Raw genomic sequence first — 22,897 nt, forward strand, 5'->3', positions numbered from 1 at the left:
TGTTGTTGTTAATCCTCATTGGAGAATATTTTTCCCATTGATTTTTAGAGAAAGTGGGAAAGGGGAGAAAGGCGGGAGGGAGTAAGGGGGGAGAGAAAGAGAGAGAGAGACATCAATGGAGAGAGCTATATCAATTGGTTGCCTACCAAACGTGCCCCAATGAGGCGGGGAAGCTGCAACCCAGGTACTTGCCCTTAACCGAAATCGAACCTGCAACCCTTCGGTTCCCAGGCTGACACTCTAACCACTGAGCATGACAGCCAGGGCAGGGGTCAAGACTTAAGAAAGTTTTCCTACATGCCTTCAGGGAAGCAGTTGGGTTGATGATACATTATGATATGGATCTTATATTTTACTTAACTCATTTGATTTCATTTATCCTAGTTTATAACAGGTATTCCAAAAATAAGATTACACTTCTTTTTAAATTTTAATTCCATACACACCTCCATCTCCATTAAAAAGACCTATGCTCCCCTTATAAAAAGCTACTGCAGCCCTAGCTGGTGGCTCAGTTGTTTGGAGTATCATCCTGTACACCAAAAGGTTGGGGTTTGATTCCTGGTCAGAGCATATACCTAGGTTGCAGTTGGGGCACATACGGGAGACAACCAATCAATGTTTCTCACATCTATGTTTCTCTCTTGCTTGCTCTCACTCTCCCCCTTCCTCTCTCTAAACATATCCTTGGGTAAGAATTTTTTTGAAAAGAGTGTTACTGCAAACAGCAATGAGTTGTCTCAGTACAAAGAAAAAGCATCTGTCACGGTCCTCAATGTGTAAGACCCAGGGGTTCATGAATAGAGTTCATGAAAAAGCATCTGTCACTGGGTCCTCACCCACTACCCACAAATATTTGTGACTGTAGTCATCTGTCACCAGTTTTTACCCAGACTCCAACTTGAGCCTTTACAGTTGTAGAACAGGATGGTTCATGAAGAGTTCTAGGGGTGGAATCTGTGAGTGACCCAAAACAGTACACAAAACTGTGGGTATGTAAATGTGTGGAATGTGTATACATTTATGTGGCTAAGAACCATAGAGTCAGAATGCCAGAATTCAAATATTGCTTCTATTATGGCCAAATTACTCTCTCAAGCCTTAGTTTTCTCTTCTGTAAAATGCAGACAGTAACCATACTGTTTTCATAGGTTTGATGTAAGGATTAGAATTAGAAAAAATATTTGATACAGTGCCTGAACTTCTCAAGTCCTCAGTAAACACTGCCAGTTGTTGATACTGTAATAATAAGATCTGAGCCGTGGGACCTTGGAGGTTATCAGGCTTTATTTCCTCATTTGACAGATACCAAACCAAGGTCCGAAGAGGTTAAAGGACATGCCCAGGGCCACCAGCCAGTTAGCAATGGGCCCTCTGGTGCTGCTGTTTTACATACAGCCACAGCAGGTAACCCTACCAGGCAGTCACCTTTCCCTTAAGGCAACACCAGTAGAACATCAGGAATGACACCTGAGAATGACATCACAGCATGCACACAACAAATATTTCTGCAGTGAATGGACGAGGCTGGATCAGAGTGGTGCTTAGGTGTTCTGTGCAAGAGAGGAAGTGCTGCTAGGTTCACTGCAAAAGGCTGTGTCCAATGAAAAAGAAGGGGGGAAAAAGGAGATACCGCATACAAGCGGATCAAAGCAATGGGAGCACAACCCTCCTGGCAGAAGCTAGAGACAGAGGGGAGGCTAAGGCGTTTAAACTGTACCCTGAAACCATGTGGAGCTCATAAGGATTAGAAACAGGGAAGTTATAACACCAAATTCATTTAGAAAGCTCCTCTGGCAGGGATTTTAGAGGACTGGGGGAGAAGGAGATGCTAAGTGGTAAACAATCTTAAATTTAGTATTTTATAATTAATATAAAACTCCTTGGACAATCTGTGAAAATGCACATAATTCCACTTCTACTTCTAGAATCTTTCCTCAGAAATCACATGTGTGCAATGACATATATGCAGGATATTCACTGCATTATTTGTACTGGCAAAAGATTGAAGGGAAACTAGTTAAATAAGTTGCCATACAATACAATACTATGCAGTAGTTTAAAAAGAACTGGGAAGTTCAGTCTGTAGAAGTATGGAATGACTTCCAAAATTAGTATGTGAAGAAAACCATTTATGTGTATGAGTGTATTTTTAAAGCGCGCGCGCGCACGCACACACACACACACACACACAAATTGACATTCAAATAAACCTGATTGCTCCCTCGGCCAGGAATATAGTCACTGTCAGGGCTCAGCACAGGACCATCTTCCTACTCCCTTCAGTAGAACTTTTTCCTCCCAAAGCGTCACTCTGATTGGACTCATCCATTCACTACAGAAATATGTGTTGTGTGTATGTGCTGTGTGTGATACAAGCAGGTGTTATTCTTGATGATCCACTGGTTGTTGCCTTAAGGAAATGGTGACTACCTGGTAGGGTTACCGGCTGTGGCTGCATGTAGAGAAGCCAGTATAACTTGGGGGAAAGATGTACACTTAAGAGCTCCTATTTTGTTCTGTTTTAAAGAAACAGCTGGCTCCTTTCTTATTCCCAAGGGACCAATTCCACCACGAAGACTAAGACCTGATCAAGTGCACAACAGATGGGATGATGAAAATGGGGCTTTGCAAAAATAAGAGAGAGAGAGAGAAGATGAATGGAAGGCAGTCAATGGAGTATTTTTACATGCAAGTCTGAGCCAAGGGTCAGTGCTTCAGAAATAATAGAGAAAAACGAATCCCCGCAAAAGGAGAATCCAGCTACTGTGGAGAAAGGGTCACAACATACATACAATAATTTTAAAAAATAATCTGTTTTGAACACAGGAAGGAAGGAAGGAAGGAAGGAAGGAAGGAAGGAAGGAAGGAAGGAAGGAAGGGAGGGAGGGAGGGAGGGAGGGAGGGAGGGAGGGAGGGAGGGAGGGAGGGAGGGAGGGAGGGAGGGAGGGAGGGAGGAAGGAAAGGAGGGAGGGAGGGAGGGAGGGAGGAAGGAAAGGAAGGAGGGAAGGAGGGAGGGAGGGAGGGAGGGAGGGAGGGAGGGAGGCAGGCAGCAGCAGGCAGACCTGTCCTTGAGTTGTGGCTTTACACCAAATCAAAAGAAAAACACTTCAGAACAAATTAAGACTAAGTATTCATTATCCCTGGAAAAACACATAGGCAAAAATTTAAGAAAAGTAAGAGAATACATTTTACTTCAGTATTCCTTTGGCATGTTAGTGACCACTTCCCCTAATTAAAAAAAAAGAAGTATAATTAAGTAGAAACAGAAATAGAATAGTGGTTATCAGGAGGGTGGAATAGGCCCTGACCGGTTTGGTTCAGTGGATAGAGCGTCGGCCTGCGGACTGAAAGGTCCCGGGTTCGATTCCGGTCAAGGGCATGTACCTTGGTTGCGGGCACATCCCCAGTAGGAGGTGTGCAGGAGGCAGCTGATGGATGTTTCTCTCTCATCGATGTTTCTAACTCTCTATCCCTCTCCCTTCCTCTCTGTAAAAAATCAATAAAATATGTAAAAAAAAAAAAAAAAAAAAAAAGAGGGTGGAATAGGAAGTTATATTGTTTAATGGGTACCGAATTTCAGTTTTGCAAGATGAAAAGAGTTACTGTATTTATACCACTGAACTGGACACTTAAAAATGACTGATGGTCAATTTTACTTTATATTTTACCAGTTTAAAAAAAGGGGGTGGGGATTAGGATTAATGAGGGACCTGGAACTCAGCTTCATTTTCAAAGCCTGCACTCACCCACCCTAACAAGGCATATAACATATAAACTTAAGAGGTGAGAAGAGAGAGGAGGTTCTGGGGCTACAGTTAGTCCCACCTCTGCCACCAACTAGATAGCTGGTCATATCTCTGGTTTCCATTTCCACATCTCAAAAAAGCTCTAAGTTCTTTCTCAGCCACAGAATTCTACATGGCATCCAAAATTCTCTTTGTAGAAGCCATCTCTTCCTCCAACAGCCAGTTTCCCCCTCCAAAACAAAGGGTGGGGATTCATAGAAAATCTGCATTCACCCTTATTTTCTTTCTTGGAACTAGAGCTGCTGTCCCAATAAACTGTGGCAAAGGGAGACCCCATGAGCCTATCAGCCCCTCAAGGGCAGGGTCTGGCCTTTCCCAGCTCTATAAACCCAGAACATCAAAACCTAGGTGACTGTGCTCTGCTGAATGTGATGTCATCAACACTCATTTCCTGTCCACAATGACCCTCCAAGAGGAAGAACACTGCCCTTAAGCCACAGCTCTGATCTTGGGGAAGCCACTTACCTCATTTCTGCCTATGTTTTCTCATCTGTAAATTGGGGCTGTTGCTTGCTTTGAATATCTCTCTGGTTCTCTAGTGAGGCTCAAAGAGACACAATATGAGGGACTACTTTGTAAAGTGGAAAAGACTCAGATCTATTACAGGCTAACCCCAGAAGCCATGATAGCAAAGGGCTGAGAAACTTCTCATCATAAAAATGATAACAGGGTAGGTTTACAGTGTTAAGGAGAACCTGGAACACAAGACCAAAGTTCACAATGTTTGCTTGCTTGTTGTTGCCATAGATGATTCCAGATTAACTAAAGAGCCTGCTAAGATTAAAGGTGTCCTGGAAGTCATCTTCAAAAATGGCTCACAGCCTGGGGAGGAAGCAGCAGTAGGTGGGGCCAGCAATGAAGCAGCAAGGACACCCTGTCCCCTAGACACCCTGGGGCCTAGATTTCCTCAGGCCATGTGCCTGGTTCTCTACCCTGCAGAGAATGGTCATAGTTCTGCTGGAGGGACAGTGTTGAGTCACACTCTACTGAGCTTTCCTCTGTGGAGGCAAATGGTCCAGACTGTCAAGTTTGGCTCCCAGATCCCAGGTGGGGTTCCCTACAGTTCTGTGAGGTCAGCCTAGGATAAATTAGTTCCTAAACCTTGGCCCATTTCTCCATTAGTTAGGAGAGGGATTGGATCAGTAAAGCCAATATAAATCCTTTTCTTATCTCAAACTAGTCTAGAAAGGGGGTGGTGGTGCAGAGAGTCTAGAACAAGGAAATTTATTGCTTTGCTTACTCACCTTCCCTGACCTTATACTTCTATGTGATGGGGAATACAAAGAATAGTTCATGAAGTGTGAACAGAATTTAACTAGTAATTACATTTCAGAGTATAAGGGTAAGTGTAATAAGAGAAGTGACCAACATACTAAGGAGGCCTTACCCTTACCTCTCCTCTTCTTCCCTTCAATGTCTCCCCTCTTCACTCCCACCACCCCTAAAGTGGCTGGGCCACAGCAGCAAAAGGTATCTAAATGTTGATCAAATCCTAATGCCTCCCATTCTCCCCGCGCCCCCCCCCCCGCCCCCCGCAGCCCCCCAATGATAAAATCAAGTTATTTTTAGATCTCTATCGTTTATCTTCCCCCCTGTGGGATAAATGTCTCCTTCCAATCTTGCTAATCGCTATATCTTCTCCCTTCTTTTGTGCCACTATCTGAGTGCGTCAATAGGCAGAATTTTCTGTAGGACTTTGAGGTCAGTAAGAGCCAGAATGGTTACCTTAGCCATTTCCTTTTAATCTCCAGTTCCAAAGCCTAAAGACACAAACATCAAACGCTTGTTAAAACTCACTGCCTACAAATAACCCTTGGCTTTTCCCTAAGACTTAGGGCTTAAGTCATCTAAGCCATGGTAAAGCCAGGTGTTAAAAGAGGTTTTTTTTTAATTGCTCTGATTTTTCTTGCTCCCAGACAACTGCGCATCACATCCTCTGGTTGTCACACTTTCCCCTACCCTATTCCTCAGGCTTTGGACAGCAGGAACACCAGCAGACACACCCTACCACCCATGGCTAAGCCTCTTTTAACAGTCTCCAACTTCTCTCTTCTAGAACCTAACAGCAGGATGACTGCAGCATGGACCTGAATGTGGAAGGGAACCCTAACTCCCAGCTCCACCAACCCACAGTGAATCAGAAGCAAGTCAATCATTCTTCCTGGTCCTGGTATGGGGGTGGGGAGGAAGACTGGATGATCCCCAAATGCCCTTTCAGTTCTGAGAAATCTGGAATGTCTTCTAGGGAATAGGAGGGGCCCAGAAGTATTTCCTCTGAAAACATAAGTCAATAAAGTTCTGACTGGAAGGAAGAAATGTGAAATTCAGCCTCTTTATTCTGCAAAACCAATTGTCCCTCCTCCCCCACCCCCCCCGCCCCGCCCGCCGACATCTCCCAAGACACATCCTACTAGCATCTGTCTTCCTCTGCAATGCAGCAAACTAGAAAGACTTCACTTTCCCATTTACAGCTTTATCAACCCATCAGTACATTTGTATAGGCCATCTGTACACAATGTTCCTAAACTGTTTTCCAAAAATAACCAAAAAAAAAAAAAAAAAAAATCCCCCAGCCTCCACACACTAGGGTTACTGGAGAGCTGTAGTGGCCCGGAGAAAGAGGAAAGATGCAAGAGAGGACAAAAGAGAACAAAACAAGACTGACTCAGGACAGAAAAAGGGAGAGGGAAGGCAAAGTGCCTCCAAGGAGGAACTTGGCTCAGGCATAAATTTCCTACCCTGAAGGCAGGATACCACTTCTCTAGGCCCAGCTTCATCAAGGACTGAAAGGCTAAATCTAGGACAAATCCCTTCCTCTCTCTAGGCCTGCTTCCTCATCAGTAAAATGAAACAGTTCCACTAAGTATCTCTCAGGGAGGCTGCCATTGTGAAATGATGCTGCCAGACTGGGCCAGAATCTCTGGTCTGCTTGGATCTTATTTGTTTGGTGGTTTAGGGCAAGTTATTTTCAGTTCCCATCTATAAATTGGATAAACAATACCCACCACACTGAGTTGTTGCTGGCTAGAAATGAAGTAAACATGAAGGATGCAGGATAGTATCTGGAACAGTGGGCCCTTAAGTTTGTGCTGGCTAAAGGCCCCTCCCTGTTCTAACAGCCTGTGACTGAGTCCCCACTTGACTCCCCCAGGGCACTCTTTCAGCTGGGCTGGAAATATAGGCCCTGAGACTAGGCTCAAAACACAGTTAGTTTAGACAAAAGAACAGCCAACAGGTTAAACAAGTGAATTGCTAAGGTTCTCTCCCATGGCTTTATAAAAATATTTTTAAAGAACTTAGCAATCCCTCCCCAAAAGTTAAATAATTGTGTATATGACTATACTAAAGTAGTATTTTTGTCTCAGGGGACCTAGGTGGTTTTCTAGCCTGAATATGTTGTAGAGAAGAATGAGGGCATGGAGCTTTACATGTGTGTTTTACACACACACACGCGCGCGCGCGCACACACACACACACGCGCGCACACACACACACACACAGAGGCAGGCAGAGTTGTTACTTCATTAAATAGGTACTATTACCCCCATTTTACAGATAAATGGAAGTCAAGGAGCCTAGAAGTCTTTCCTCTTGCTTTTGTATTGCAAATGGCTCCCTGCTCTTTTGTTTTCCAAATACAAGTTAAATGCCTCTCTTCTGGGAAAACTCATCAATTCCATCCACAAGTACGAATGCTATTCTGAACCTTTAGCAGAACTGCTTGGACCATGAATGGAACAACCAATCATATCCCTCCCAAGGATCCACTCACAGTTACTTAACTGTTGTATGCTACATTTACTACAGGCAGTAAGTTCCTGGAGAGACCACCAATTCAGCCTCTTTCTGTCCCCCAAGGTACTCAACATTTACTAGTTCTCTGAAGGGAGAAAAAAGATAACTCCAAAAGACAATTTGTGTAGGCAATACCAGATGGCAAAGTAGCAGCAGATTTAAAAGAGGAGGGCAAAAGGATATAAATCCTAAAGTTTTGGCCAAGTAGCAAAACAGATGCTTGGCAGAAGCAGCTATAATTGGTCCATAGACCCCAGAGATATATCTATGTGTCATCACACCCCTCTGTTTGGCTCCCATCAGAACTGACTGGAGCAGGCTTCACTTGGCAAATATGTCTGGGAAGCTGATGTACTAAAGCTGACTTCTTAGGACTCTGTGTTTGCAGCGACTATACTACAATTCAGCAAATATTTACTGGCTGTCTTCCGTGCAAGGCTTGGGTGATCACAGATGAAGTGGGGTATAATTCTCAAGGAATTCACAATCCACATGAGAGGAATTACATGTTTATCTGTATAACACTGTGAAATTGTTACTAGGATCCAATAAAAAGGTTTTAAAAAGTGCTATGAGGACACAGAGGAGACAGAAACAAAGACTTTATTTTAGATTAGGAGTAGAGGGAAGGTGAAAGAAGAAGCTTTGAGCTGGACCTTGAAGATCATGCACATATTTAGTGAGGTCTCAGGACAGTTTTACATGCACAGTGCTAATTATAAAGAAAGAAAAGGAAATGGAAGAACAACTCACCAAAAGGATGGGAGGGGGTGCATAATAATTTTGTCTGCCAAGACCCATGGACTGCTGCTGTCTGGTAACAAGAAATAAATATGTCTATATACATGGTTACTCAAGGGGATGTTTAAGTGCTACATTTTGGTTTTCAAAGTACTCATAGATGTGCAGGAAACACCTCCTCCAGGTCAAAAATAGCGAACCCAAGAGAACTGGCTGGTGCAGTTATGTTTACTTTTTACCATCTCTGTGGATCGCTTTCCAAAGGCCTGCAAGTGGGATGGTATAAACAGGTCTGTGTCACTTCCTGTTCTCAGGCCTTCTGCTACATTCCCAGTCAGTCTGGGAAGACTGCCTATTTAAAAATAAACTTTAGCCCTAACTGGTTTGGCTCAGTGGATAGAGCATCGGCCTGCAGACTGAAGGGTCCCAGGTTCAATGCCGGTCAAGGGCATGTACCTTGGTTGTGGGTACATCCCCAGTAGGGGGCGTGCAGGAGGCAGCTGATCCATGTTTCTCTCTCATCGATGTTTCTAACTCTCTATCCCTCTCCCTTCCTCTCTGTAAAAAAAAAAAAAATTATCAATAAAATATATTTTAAAAAAATAAATAAACTTTAAAACCTCACCAAAAATCCCCAATTCTAAACCACCCTTTCCTCCTCTATTTCATTCAATTTCACTAAAATTAAAAAAGATTGGGCAAGAAATGAGACAAAAATGACCCGAGAATGAATTCTCATGTCAAAACAAAATTATATGCTCACTGAGTTCAAGGTCAGAAGATCTGGATTCAATGCATGTCTGCCTCTAACTGGAAAACTTGATCTTGAGGAAGTAAGATGCTTCACCTCTCTGCCCATAGCTGCTTCAGCACACTCTTAACACCAATGCAGTTATCCAATCTTTCTGGACCTCTAAAATAGCACTAATAACATACCTCATAGGGCTACTTTAAGTATTATATGAGGAAATGTATATAAAGCATTTGGCATAGTACCTGGCACTTAATGAGTTGTCAAAAATGGTAGTAGGTATTACAGTTATCACCATCTATCATTATTAACATCATCATCCTCTAAAAATGTAAGGGTTGAGCTAGATAAGTGCTACTTGAAGAGCTTCTCTGGCTCCAAAATCCTATAATTCTTTAAGTCACTTTCTGTTTCTTTTCTTTCTTGCTTTTTCTTTAGGGGGCTGGATGGAAAAGAAAGGAGATAAACTTGGCAAAGCATGACAGCCACAAACACTTGAACACACACTTGTTAAAACACTAGAATACAACCAGGAAATTCATCAATAAGTAGAAAGAGTACATATTACCCTCCTCAATGGAAAAGTCTTAGTCTAATCTTTGCATTAAACCAACAGTATGTGGCAAGTTCACTCACAATACACTACCTCTACTCCCATGCCCTCCTGGGCCAGCACAAACTGACTTCACCAACTTCATCTTAACTGTCCGCAGCTCCTTAGAGCAGCAGTGGCCAATCCACCCATCTATATAACAAAAGCCTAAGCTACACTTACAGCAAAACGACCAGAACAACTGGTTGCTATGATGCTCAATGACCACTAGGGGGCAGACACTCAATGCAGGAGCTGCCCCTTGGTGGTCAGTGCGCTCTCACAGGGGGAGCGCCGCTCAGCCAGAAGCTGGGCTCATGACTGGCAAGTGCAGCAGCAATGGCGGGAGCCTCTCCCGCCTCTGCAGCAGCGCTAAGGAGCAGCGAGCCGAGCGCTAAAGAGCAATGAGCAGGCAGGCGGTAAGCAGCAAGGGGTCCTGGATTGCAAGAGGGCGCAGGCCAGGCTGAATAACCCGCGCGCCCGCCCCCCGTGCATGAATTTCATGCACCAGGCCTCTAGTCCTATCTAATAAAGAGGGAATATGCTAATTAACCATCACTCCGTCACAAAGATGATTGCACCCACAGCTGAGGCCAAGTTCCCATAAGGAGCCTTAACAAGCAATCAGCAGGGACCTGAGGCTACGCCCTCCCCCACCCCCATGGGGCTTGACAGGGGACCTCAGGCTGGCAGGGCTTGACAAGGGACCTCAAGGTGCGCTTCCCATCCTGGTGCTGGGCTAGGGGAACTCAGGCTGCTCCCCCCGCCCCAGTGACAGGCCAGGGGACCTCAGGCCATGCACCCCACCAGGTGGGGTTGACAGGGAACTTCAGGCCACATCCCCCACACGGCAGGGCTTGACAGGAGGGGACCTCAAGGTGCACTTCCCGTCCTGGTGCTGGGCTAGGAGACGTCAGGCTGCTCCCCCCGCCCCAGCACCAGGCTGGGGGACCTCAGGCCTTACCCCCCACCTGGCAGGGCTTGACAGGGGACCTCAGGCCACGCCCCCCACCCAGCGGGGCTTGACAGGGGACCTCAAGGTGCGTTTCCCATCCTGGTGTTGGGCTAGGGGACCTCAGGCCACGCCCCCACCAGGTGGGGCTTGACAGGGGACTTCAGGCCGTGCCCCCCAACCCGGCACCAGGCCGGGGGACCTCAGGCTGCACCCCCCGCCCCAGCACTGAGCCAGGAGACCTGAGGCTGTGCCCCCTTGCCTGGCAGGGCTTGACAGGGGACCTCAAGGTGCACCCCCAGTGCTGGGTCGGGGGAACTCAGGCCGTGCCCCCCCCCCACAGGGGGGACCTGAGGCTGCACCCCTCTGCCGATGGGGCTTGACAGGGGACCTGAGGCTACGTTCCCTGCCCGGCGGGGCTTGACAAGGGTGGGACTAGCCAGGTCTGGATCTATCCCAATGAGGTGGGGGTCCGGCTGGGTCTGGGTCTCACAAGATTTTGAGGCACATGTGGGTGGGCGGGGACTTGACTCTGGGTCCCATGGTGTGCCCCAGACTCTGACAGGAGGAAGGTTTTCATATACATTTTACTAATTTTCTTTCATCTCTGACACTTCTATTATACAGAAAGGGCAAATAGCAATATTAAATTATTTCCTCTAATTAATCCCCTTTTAATGTGCACGAATTTCGTGCACCGGGCCACTAGTTTCTAATAATGACTAATCCTTCCACAAAGTATTTCTGTAAGTGTCTTTTCCTTAATATAATATAAACGTTGCCAAAAATCAAACATCCTTCCCAAAATTAGCCTATAACAAGGTGTTCAACTCTATCAAAGCCAAGGTGCTATACTGTAATTAAATTCAGATGAAATTACATTTTCTTTTATTAATTCATTCAATGTCCATAATGTTCCAAACACAGAAGATGCCAAAAACTAATAGGATGGGATAAGTGAGAACAATAAAGATGAGGCCTAAGTTTTTAGCCTAAGTGACTGAGTGAATGGGAAAAGCTACCACAGCAGAAAAAGAACACAGGTGGACAAACAGATTTTGCTGAAGAATGTAATGAATTTCATTCAGGTTATTCCTGGATATGTTGAATTATAGGTACTACTTGAACAAGATCCAGAGAAAAGTCTAGCAGGCAAATCAGAAATGAGTATGAAACTCTGCAGATTTCTCAAGAGCTTGAGATATAGCCCAGAATTATAAGCCTGTGAGTGGTGGTTAAAATCATGCAAAATAGAAGAGCTTACCCAGGAAAGAGAGTTGAGAGAGAAGAGAATCAAGTACAAAATCCAGAGAACACTAACTTTTTAAAGAGGCATATGGGAAGGAGAGCCTTGAAAAGACACTCCTCCAAAAAGTACAAAGAAATCAGGTGCATCAGTCAAGGGAAGGACACAGAGATTCAAGGAGGATGTAAAGCAAGCATGTCAAACTTGCGGCCCATTGGCCACATGCGGCCCACAACGAATATTTTTGTGACACAGCCAATATAACAGTATGTAAGAAACGTTTTAATAACAATTTCGTAACTTAATTTTTACAATATCCTGTTATACATAATTATTAATAACAAACTACAATGTTCACTAATAACTGATTACTATAATCGTGTTGCATTAATTTCCCTTACGCACCTTATGCGCAGGCGCACCATTTCTCTCCAGTAATACTAGCAGCGAATATTTCAGCAGCCCATTGAAATGTCATTAGTCTCGGACTGACTTGTTTGGTGTGTGCAACGGGAAATATTTTGTTTTCGGAGAATAAGAAAAATAGGTTTATTTGTGTTAGCTTATTAATTTGTGCAGTTATTCAGTGTCTGGTAAGTTAATGTTCAAGAAAAAATATTAATTTTTATTAAAATGTTCTATTATTTTACGTTAACAATTACGCTTTTATTTCAGCCCTTCGTATTCAGCATGTCTCTATCGAAATAAACCAACGTTTCTATGAAAATTGAAGCTTTTGGGTTTTTTTTGGCGGCCCACATAAACTTAAACCTTGTTTATTTGGCCCATGTTAGCCTTTGAGTTTGACATGCTTGATGTAAGGGGTAGTTTACAGATGCAGCAAAGGTCCAGTAAGATGAAGACTAAAAAATGCCCATTGGACCCAGCCACCAGATCACTGGTGGCCTCATTAAGAGCAGTTTCATTAGAGTGTTGTTAATGTAAGAAACATTCAAACCTGTAAAAAATGTTTTTGAGCTTATCTGAGCCAATCAATCAACAATTGCCAGGAAGCAGAATCACAACGCATTGAGATAATGCTCTGGAGAATGGCAGCTTTTCACCTATTTTTATAAATTACCATCAAAGGTGGGGACATAAATGGATTACATGAAATCCACTGGTGAAAGATTAAGGAGGCGGGAGAAAGCAAATTGGAGAAACCTCTGGGATTGGATAAAAAGTAATATGATAAACACATGCTTCTTTTACATAGGTGGGCATAGGATAGTTAACAGTCAACAATTAACAATAACAATGAGGGCCTGGCCAGCGTGGCTCAGTGGTTGAGCATCCACCTATGAACCAGGAGGTCATGGTTCAATTCTGGTCAGGGCACATGCCCAGGCTGTGGGCTCAATCCCCAGTAGGGGGGCGTGCAGGAGGCAGCCAATCGATTATTCTCTCTCATCACTGATGTTTCTATCTCTCTCTCCCTCTCCCTTCCTCTCTGAAATCAATTAAAATATCTTTTAAAAAAAAAAAAATCAATAACAAGAAGGGATTTGTGGTCTGCTCCTCTGCGCTATTTGTTGTGCCCTGAGAGGTTCTGAAAAAGGGAAGTTATAAGTTACCCTGACATTCCATAGGTATGTTATCTGAAATGCAAAAAAAACAATAGGCTCAGTAAAGATCTTAGTTGTCTTTGTCAGGAAAGATACTGGCCTGGGACATGCCTATCCACCATAGACTGCTTTTTAGTTAGTTTTAATTTCAGAGCATCCTTTGTGGTTACTTTAAGTCTCTTGAGTTTACAAGACTACCACGCAGGCCTTCCTTGAGTTAGGTTAGCATGTGGCCCCTTTTCATCCACAATGGTAAGGGCAGATCATACTGACTTTACCATGAATCCAAAGAGGGCAAAACTATTAGATGGTGGGAAGAGAGTTGGAAAAGAAGGGAGAAGAAAGGCTGGATAATGGCTGCAGTGGTTCTCAACCTTTCTGATGCCGCGACCCTTTAATACAGTTCCTCATGTTGTGGTACCCCCATAAAATTATTTTCGTTGCTACTACAGCAGCGGTTCTCAACCTGTGAGAACTGCTAGCAGGGTCGCCTAAAACCATCGGAAAACACAGATATTTACATTATAATTCATAACAGTAGCAAAATTACAGTTATGAAGTAGCAACGAATATAATTTTATGGTTGGGGGGGTCACAACATGAGGAACTGTATTAAAGGGTCGTGGCATTAAAAAGGTTGAGAACCACTGGGCTAGAGGGAATTTATATCTTGTAAGTTGTACCTTCTCAGTTAACCCAAGGACTTAAGACTTCTTGATGGTCCCAGTTTCTGCCATTTCCCTCCTTTCTATTCAAATGTCAACCAAGCGCCAAAACCGGTTTGGCTCAGTGGATAGAGCGTCAGCCTGCGGAATGAAAGGTCCCAGGTTCGATTCCGGTCAAGGGCATGTAACTTGGTTGCGGGCACATCCCCAGTAGGAGGTGTGCAAGAGGCAGCTGATCGATGTTTCTCTCTCATCAATGTTTCTGACTATCTATCCCTCTTCCTTCCTCTTTGTAAAAAATCAATAAAATATATTTTTTTTAAAAAATGTCACCCAAGTATTTCCTCCTGAGGTTCATTCACGTTCAGGATCCTAAGAGCATGTTCTTCACCTCCATCTACTGAAGATTAACAGCCCCAATGAGGTATGCACTTAAGCCAAACAAGACACTATCTTCTCCATCTTGTATAAATTCCAAGCCTCCTAATTTATAACCAAACCATGACTCTTCCTGTCCTCTTTCTCACAAATTACCCAAACTTCCGGTGAGCTGTCAAGGTTGCACTGTGAGGCCCCAAGCAAAAACGAGAAGCAGGAACTTGCCCACTATTCCTTCCCCTTTGATTAATCGTATGCCCTGACCCCCACTTGTGCCCTTCCATACATAATCTTCAAATTGTACTGAGTTCCTACACCAAAGCCTCCAGTTCTAGCTTCACTGTTTTAGCTCTCTCCATGTGAGGCTCTAAATCAGGACCCTAGAAGAAAGGAATTTGATTAATTCACAAGGGATACTCCCCTAAATCGCCGAAGAGACTCCAAAAGTAATCTCAAATTAGTCCAAGTTGAGGCAGAGGCACCAAATGAAAAACTTCATAAAGTCCAGGTAACATCCCGGATGATATTAAGAGGGCTTATGATAAAGCAAATGAGAAAGAATCATAAATTAATGAGCAAGTCTAATGTTTCCCTTCAGACAAGGCATCTGGACTCATTTCTAATACATATCTTCCTTAAGGAACTTACTGGCTTCATTCAATAATATATTGAGCACCTACACAAGCTAGATTCCATAACAGATAAAAGATGAAGGAAAGTACATGCCATTAAAGAGTTTACAGTAAAGCTGGAGAGATAAGACACACACAAATAACTACAATATGAGGTAGGAAGTGAAAACACATGGGTGATATATAGCCAAAGCATCAAAGACAAAACAGGAAAGTAAGCTGGAACCCAGAAGAGGGAAATTAAACAGTTAATGACAGGATCAATCAATGTGGGTTTTAGAATCACACAAGAGGGAGTTCAAATTCTCACTCTGTATCTTGCTTCTTACAGGTCTTAGGTGTACTGCTACTGCTGTGAGCCTCCATTTTGTCACATATAAAATTGGGGTAACAATACTACTTCATAGGATTTCGAAGTGTCAGTGATTCACACATTTAAAGAGTTTAACACAGTATCTGGCATAGAGTAAGACTAGGTAAGATGGAAGAGTAACTACACATAGAATATTAATTCTCCTTCCTTTCCCCACAGGGCTGTTTGGGCCTAATTAATTGAAAGGCAGCCAAGCACCTGCTATTTGTCCATCAACACTGCTTATCAGTTCAATGAGTTGCCCAAGTTCAGTGGTACCATGGTCAGGAGGTATAGGAAGGATGCTCAAAGTTGTGCATATTCATGCCAGGATATGTCAGGCCTTCTGCTAAAATTGCAGCATTAGAATATAAGTAAAGTTACCTACCATGTACAGTGTAATACTGAACCATGCTAATCTTTTGGACACAATATGTGGTTCAATAAATGTTTGGAAAATTGATCTGACCTGAACCTGGCTGATTTCTCAATAAAATCTATCTCAATGGATCCATTTTCAACAAGTGAACACAGGAGGAAAAAGTCATCCAAAGTTAAAAATTGGTCTGAGGTATGATTTCACTTATATGTGGAATCTAATGAACAAAATAAACTAGCAAACAAAGTAGGGACAGATCGTGGATACAGAGAACAGACTGACAGCTGTCAGAGGAGAAGGAGTTGGAGACTGGATGAGAAAGGCAAAGGGATTAAACAAAGAAAAAAAAAACACAAAATACTCATGGACACAGACAACAGTATGATGATTGATAGAGAGAAGAAGGTTGGGGAAGTAGAAGAAGGTAAAGGGGGGATAAATGGTGATGGAAGGGGACTTGACTTGGGATGGTAAACAACACATATACAGATGATTTACTGTAGAATTGAATACCTGAAATCTGTATAATTTTATTAACCAATGTCACCCCAATAAATTCAATTTTTTAAAAATGGGTCTAAGGTGATGGTATAAGGAACTTCTACCTCTACTCATGATGGGATTACATTTACCCTCTTTCCTTAAACAACTAGAAAGCTAGATAGAATATATGAAATGATGGTTTTCAGACATTCAACCATAGGCAGCAGCACAGGGCAGCGATCCTGAGAAAAGGGAAAGAAATGCAGTGAGCCCTTCTAGTGCCCCAGCTAATTCCCTAAGGAGTTTCCAGGCCACATAGTAAGAAGAAACCTGAAAGAGTCCAACAATCTCACTGAGTTGAACTTAGGGCAGCTAAGGTGGCTAGAATTTGCAGGGCAAAGTAATTGAAAGGAGGGAGCTGCAAAGAGAAAAAACTCCAGATTTGCAGAGGGATCCTCATGAGTCTTTAACTGAGTACTCATCTGTGCACCTATGAGGAAACTAGCAAGGAAGGGAAAGAACCAATGGAAAGAAGTAGATGGCATAACCCCCAGGATTCACAAAGAGCCAGAAATAGTTCATGTTTCCACCAGCCAAAGTGGAAAAAATCTCCCAATACACAGGGCATCGACAATTTTCAGAAGGGTTTAGCCTCAGTAATAGAACCATCCTAGCCTTAGACTAAAGACTGCTATGGACCTATTCTAACAAAACTGGAGAGCAAGCCTTTAAAGCAGTGGTTCTCAACCTTTCTAATGCCACGACCCTTTAATACAGTTCCTCATGTTATGGTGACCCCAACCATAAAATTATTTTTGTTGCTACTTCATAACTGTAATTTTGCTACTGTTAATGAATCGTAATGTAAATATCTGTGTTTTCCGATGGTCTTAGGCGACCCTGCTAGCAGTTGTAGAGCCTAAGACCGCTGCTGTAGAACCTAAGACCATCGGAAAAATATTATTCCAGATAATCATATAAAAATATTATATCCAGATGCCAACAGATCTACCTTAGTTGTGCATGTAGTACAAATTCCCTCACACCACTGGAAGGCTTCTTGTTCCACCTCCAGTCATCTAAACAACATTTTGATTCTCCAGTTGTCCCTAACTCAAAGGGAGAAGCTCAGGAGTTTAGACATCTGGCTTTTAATCCCAGCTCTGCTACTAGCTATTTGATTCTGGACATGTCACAAACTTTTCTGGGCCTATTTCCTCCTCAGTAAAATAGGATTGAAAAAGATGATTTAAGAGTTCTTCCAGCTCTAAAATCCTACTTGAAATGCTGTTTGGCTTTATCTATTTACAATGAGCCAAAGAGAAAGAGGAAGAATCCAGTCTTGTTGTATGCACATCCACCACGTGAAGGACAGAGGTTATTATACTGTGAGAAACCAAACTGGGGCAAGAGGAGCTCCAAAGAAACCAGGGACCCAGGAATGAGCTCTGTAAACACTGGCTGAAAGACCAGACCAGACTCTCAGGTTTAAAATATGAAAGTCCTTACTAGTCTCGCTCCTAACTTTCCCACATCAATCTTTTTAATCAGTGTTAAGAGGAGGAGGAAAGCTAGGGACTTGCTAGTCAATGTATGGGTATGGACTATGGAACAGCAGCACTGACATCAGGGAACTTATAAGAAATGCTGAATCTCACCCTTTATCCCGGATGTACTGAATCAGAACATGCATTTTAATAAGACTGTCTAGATTATTCATATGCTTATCAAAGTTTGAGAAGTCCTGGTTTAGGATTTGCTGCCCTTCTATTCCCTGCTTTGTTACCTCTTCACTTGGTAAAGATGACTTTTAAAATTGTCCACATTCTCCCCTGATCTGCAAACCCAGAGACATCAAGAGTAATGGGGATAGGTTACTTTCTCCTTGCCTCTTTCCTATGTTCACACAAGGCCAGAAAGAGGCAAGGCTTGAAGCACAAGAAAAATTAGAGCTCTTCAGAGTAATTCCACCCAACCCTGCCATTCAGATTCCCTAGGGGGAGTGATGGAAAAAGAGGTGGTGAACCCAAAGGTACAAACTCTCATGAAGAGAGACCCATCATTTGCATCTGAACAGAGACCAATAGGGGTGCAAAGTTTCATTTCTAAAGCTGGTTGTTGGTTTTTGCTGCTGCTCTCCTGCATTATGTAAAGATTCTTGGGTGCCTGGGCTAAAGGGCAAAGCACACACACAGAGTAAATAAAAACACAGCAAGTGGTGGGGGGGAAACAGCTGAAACAAAAGCAAGACCTTGATAAGAGTAGCTTGACAGAGCCCTGGGAATAGAGAAAAGAACGTGGAAAGAAGGGGGGCTGGACCCTGCCAAGTTGTCAGAGCAATGAAGGAGATTAGATTGCTGCTCACCCCTCACTCCACCTGCTGTCACAAGCAACAGATGGCCCAGCCCCAAGCAGCTGGCTGAGACAGCAATCTTGCATGTGCCTATCTGCCCCTCCCCCAGAGCTGAAGATGGACAGATGCAGGGCAAAGTCTGGGATCCATCCCAGGTGGAAGCTACACCTTGAAAGAGCACAGGGCAACATCACCTGATGCTTTGCCACAATGAGAACCTCGAAAACAACTCTCAGCATTATCCGAGGTTCTCCAGCACCCACACACAGTTTATCAGAAAAAGGGCCTTGGTGAGTTGGGGGTTGGGGAAAGATTAAGAACAACCCCAGAGTGGACTGGAACATATTAGCCTTGGAGGGGGTCATTTAATCATTCAATATGTGAGATATATATATATATATATATATATATATATATATATATATATATATATATATCACATTCTAGGCACTGCACCAGCCAACTGGGGATACAGTAGTGATAGCAAATAGTCTCTGACCTCTGCAAGCTCACAAAAGGGTTAAGAAGAACAAAGAAGCAGATAGTAATACAAGGGGGTAAGTGCTGAGCACAGACAACATGGCAGCACAAAGGAGGAGCACTCCTACCAGTACAGGCAGAAGTCTAAGCTGACACTGATTTTAGGAAGGTGTTAGCTAGGCAGAGCAGTAAGGGGTGAATAAAGGGAGGATGAGATATTCCAAGGGGAGGGAAGAGCATATGCAAAAGCCTGGAGTGAAAAGAGAACTGGAATGGCAAATTCTGTCCCAGCCTTTGATGTCTCTGGTCACCATCATCAGGAGCAGGCTCATGGGTTTGTCTTGTAAAATCCATTTTTTTCCATTTTAAGAGGGGAACTGAGGCCTAGAGATGGACCATGACCTGCCCAGGAACACAGGGCTTGTAAGTGACTGAACCAGAATTCAGTCCTCCTAACTCTTCATATGCAAAGTTTGCTCAAATATCTCCCAATCAGAATCTGACCACTGAGCCCTCTCTGAGTGCCAGCTCAGCACTCTTCTGCGCTCTGCTCCATCCATTCTGAGCACCCAAAGGATGGCTCATGTCCAGGCCCCTGTCAGATGAGGAACTCCAACATGGCAGGAGCAGCTCGTGAAAAAATAAGAGTGGCCACCTGCCTTTTCTGGAAAGGAGGCAGAAAGCACATTCAGTAATACTCAAGGTAGGTTATAGTTTTGTGTGTGTGTGTTAACAAAAATGGGTTGTTCTGAGAGCTGAAGGGAACTATCAGCCAACACAGAAACAGGAGGTGAGTCTGAGTTACTGCCAAACCAGGCAGGCTTAATTAAGAGTCCTCCACCCTCTTCTCCAGGAAACCCACCACCTCTCTCTGGCTGGTCACACTAACCTACCTGGAAGAAATAGTCATTTCGGGGAAGCTACAGGCTTCCCTGTTGGCCCAGCCACAGGGGACTGACTGGCCATTAGCCAAGGGCCCAAGCCACTGGCACTTCTGGGCACACAATGGCACCTGCTCTATGAAGGTCCCCCAGACTCTAGCCTGCCACTCACTCTAGATGAGTGTACAGAATGGAAGAAAGTGCTCATTAGCTTTTCCAGTGTAACCTCTATAGAATCTGAATAGAAAGGCAGTTACTCAACTGCAAAGCAGAATTCCCCCTCTGCTCATAACAAAACAAAGATGCACATCAACAACCAGCTAGCTGGTTAAAACAGCGCCGAAAGAGGCTAAGGAGCATTAGGATTAAGCCCATTTACTATAAACTCATCCAAATGCCTGGTGAACCTCAGCTCCAAGGCCTTGAAGCATTGGTATGATGAAAACATCCTAATCATCATAAATCTTTCCTGCCCAAAATGTTCTCAGATGCTGCCTCTGACCCCACACTCAAATGCAATCACCATAGACTGGTCCTGAGTCAGGGCACCAACCAGCCCATGGATACTCAAGCCAAGAAAGTGACCTGCCAGAAAAACTGAATGAAAAGCAATGTTAAGTCTAGTACAACAAAGGGGCCATAATGGGCACACTCTGTCCTAAGCTTCTTCACATCTGTCATAAGGAACTTCTGGGTAGAGGGTGTGTACGTGTGTGTGGTGTGCACTCAGGGGTATAACCGGACTTCCTTCTTTTTCACCCAAACAACAACTTTTTAGAACTTAACCTCCTGAAAGGCAAATGCATTTCCAAACCTCACTGTTTAAGAGAACTTCTTGTTTTCTCTCTCACTTTTTAAAACAGATGAATGCTTCCCTAGGGGAAAAGCAGCTGTAAATACAGAAGGTAGAAATGAATCCTGCTATGAGTTCCAGGGGAACCAATCTGCTATTGAAAAAACACTTTTCAAAAGAAGCAACATATCCCAATCTAAATAAACAACACACAACTTCATTCAAAGTACTTTTCTAAAGTCTAACCTTTGGGCAGATAATTTCTCTATACTCCATGGCTGCTTCCTCCTCTACTCAACACTAAGACCTTCACATTTGTAAAGTGAGTTTCTTTCCAGGAGGCTTAGAAAGAACTCACCTCCTTGACAGGTTTGTTCAGTGATTAGAGTGTTGGCCCATGGACTGAAAGGTCATGGGTTCAATTCCCAGTCAAGGGCATGTACCTTGGTTGCAGGTTCAATCCCTGGCCCTAGTCAGGGCACAAGCGGGAGGCAACCAATTGATGTGTCTCTCTCTCACATCAATGTTTCTCTCTCCTCTCTCTCCCCGGCCCCCCACCCTTCCACTCTCATTAAAAATCAATGGAAAAAATATCCTCACTCCTGGGATGAGGATTGGAAAAAAAAAAAAAGAAGAAGAACTTGCTCACAACTCAATCAGTATACCTGCTACTGAGTGTCTATTATTATGGTGAATGAAAAGGGAGCTATGCAATAAACCTGACAGGCTAAGGGGGCTACATGGCAGGCCTGACAAACTCAAAAGACAGAAAACAACCACACAGGATGATCTGATCACAAATTCCTAACTTTGGGCAGGTCATAGCAGGTAGTCACTTTCCAAGCTTAGGAAAGGTCAATCTTTACCTTAAGTGAGCTCTGCCCACTGTTCTTATACATCTAGGATAACATACCTTTAAAATATTAGTAATTGTCTTTTCCAACCCCTGGAAAGCACAAATGCTGGCACCAGAGCAGAAGACCACCACAGAACGACTCATTTTTATCTTGTTCCTGGCATACCATCTCTACCTGCTGTAAATGTTAACTGTTAACTATCCTGTACCCACCAATGTAAAAGTATGTGTCTCTCCATTTTGTGTTTTATCCAATCCCAGAGAATCCCCCCACCATGCTTTCTCCTATCTCTTTAATCGACCAGTGAATTTCATATAAACCTCCTTAGTCTCTTCCTTTGATTCTAATGTATAAAAATAAGCTACAAAACTGCCATTCTCCACAGCATTTCCTTAATCTGTTGAGATTTTGCTCCCCAGCATATGTCACCAGTTTGGCTCAAATAAAATCATAAAAATTCTCTACAAATTTGGACATTTTCTTATGCCAACATTATCATCATCATCACCACCACTGAAGGGCTAAACTTCATTACCAAACTACTATAGCCATTTCAATAAATTTAATCCATCATGTTTTTAGGCAGACTGAGACCACAGAATTTACTAATTGAGAACAGAATGGGAAGAGGGTATAAATCTGAGATAGGCAGCCTGGCTTCTGCTCTTACTATTTCCCAAAAGGAATAGCATTTTTCAAAGGCTCTGGATTCTGGCTTATTATTCCCCTCCATCGCAACAGTAAAGAGGCCACCATCCCAATACCCATTTGCCAAAAATAAAAGATCTAAAGAGGTGTTTCAAAGAAAGTTTGTACACAGAAAATTCAAGCTGGTTTTATTTTCATAGAAGCTACAATGAAATGGCTTTACCTTTGCAACCACACTTCCTACCTAGAATTCCAGTAGATATACTCCATAGATTTAAATTGGATTACAAGGAATTTAGTTGGCTGTAACTGGTTTCAGCCCACAGATGTTACTAACCTATTTCACCGTACTGGGTGGGTCTGAGAAAAAAAAGGGAGATGAGGGAGAGGGGAAGTCGGAACAATGCTTAAAAAGCTGCCCAAGTCAGAAGAGGAAGACACTGCTTTTAATTTCTTGCAAGATTCTATCATTCAAAATAAAATGCAACATAAGCCTATAAGCCTCATCAGTGACAAAGCAAAGAAAATGTATTTGCAGAATACAA

At 43.3% G+C, this 22,897-nt stretch overlaps 1 protein-coding gene across 3 annotated transcripts in view; it reads right to left on the reverse strand.

Moving 5' to 3' along the window:
• Positions 1-22,897, reverse strand: part of SUSD6 (sushi domain containing 6) — a gene marked incomplete at its 3' end in the record, with an annotated part of 101,720 nt that overhangs the window by 55,259 nt on the left and 23,564 nt on the right. The window lies entirely within an intron of this gene.

The sequence above is a fragment of the Plecotus auritus genome (genome assembly GCF_963455305.1).
Source record: "Plecotus auritus genome assembly, chromosome: 1".
Classification (NCBI taxonomy): domain Eukaryota; kingdom Metazoa; phylum Chordata; class Mammalia; order Chiroptera; family Vespertilionidae; genus Plecotus; species Plecotus auritus.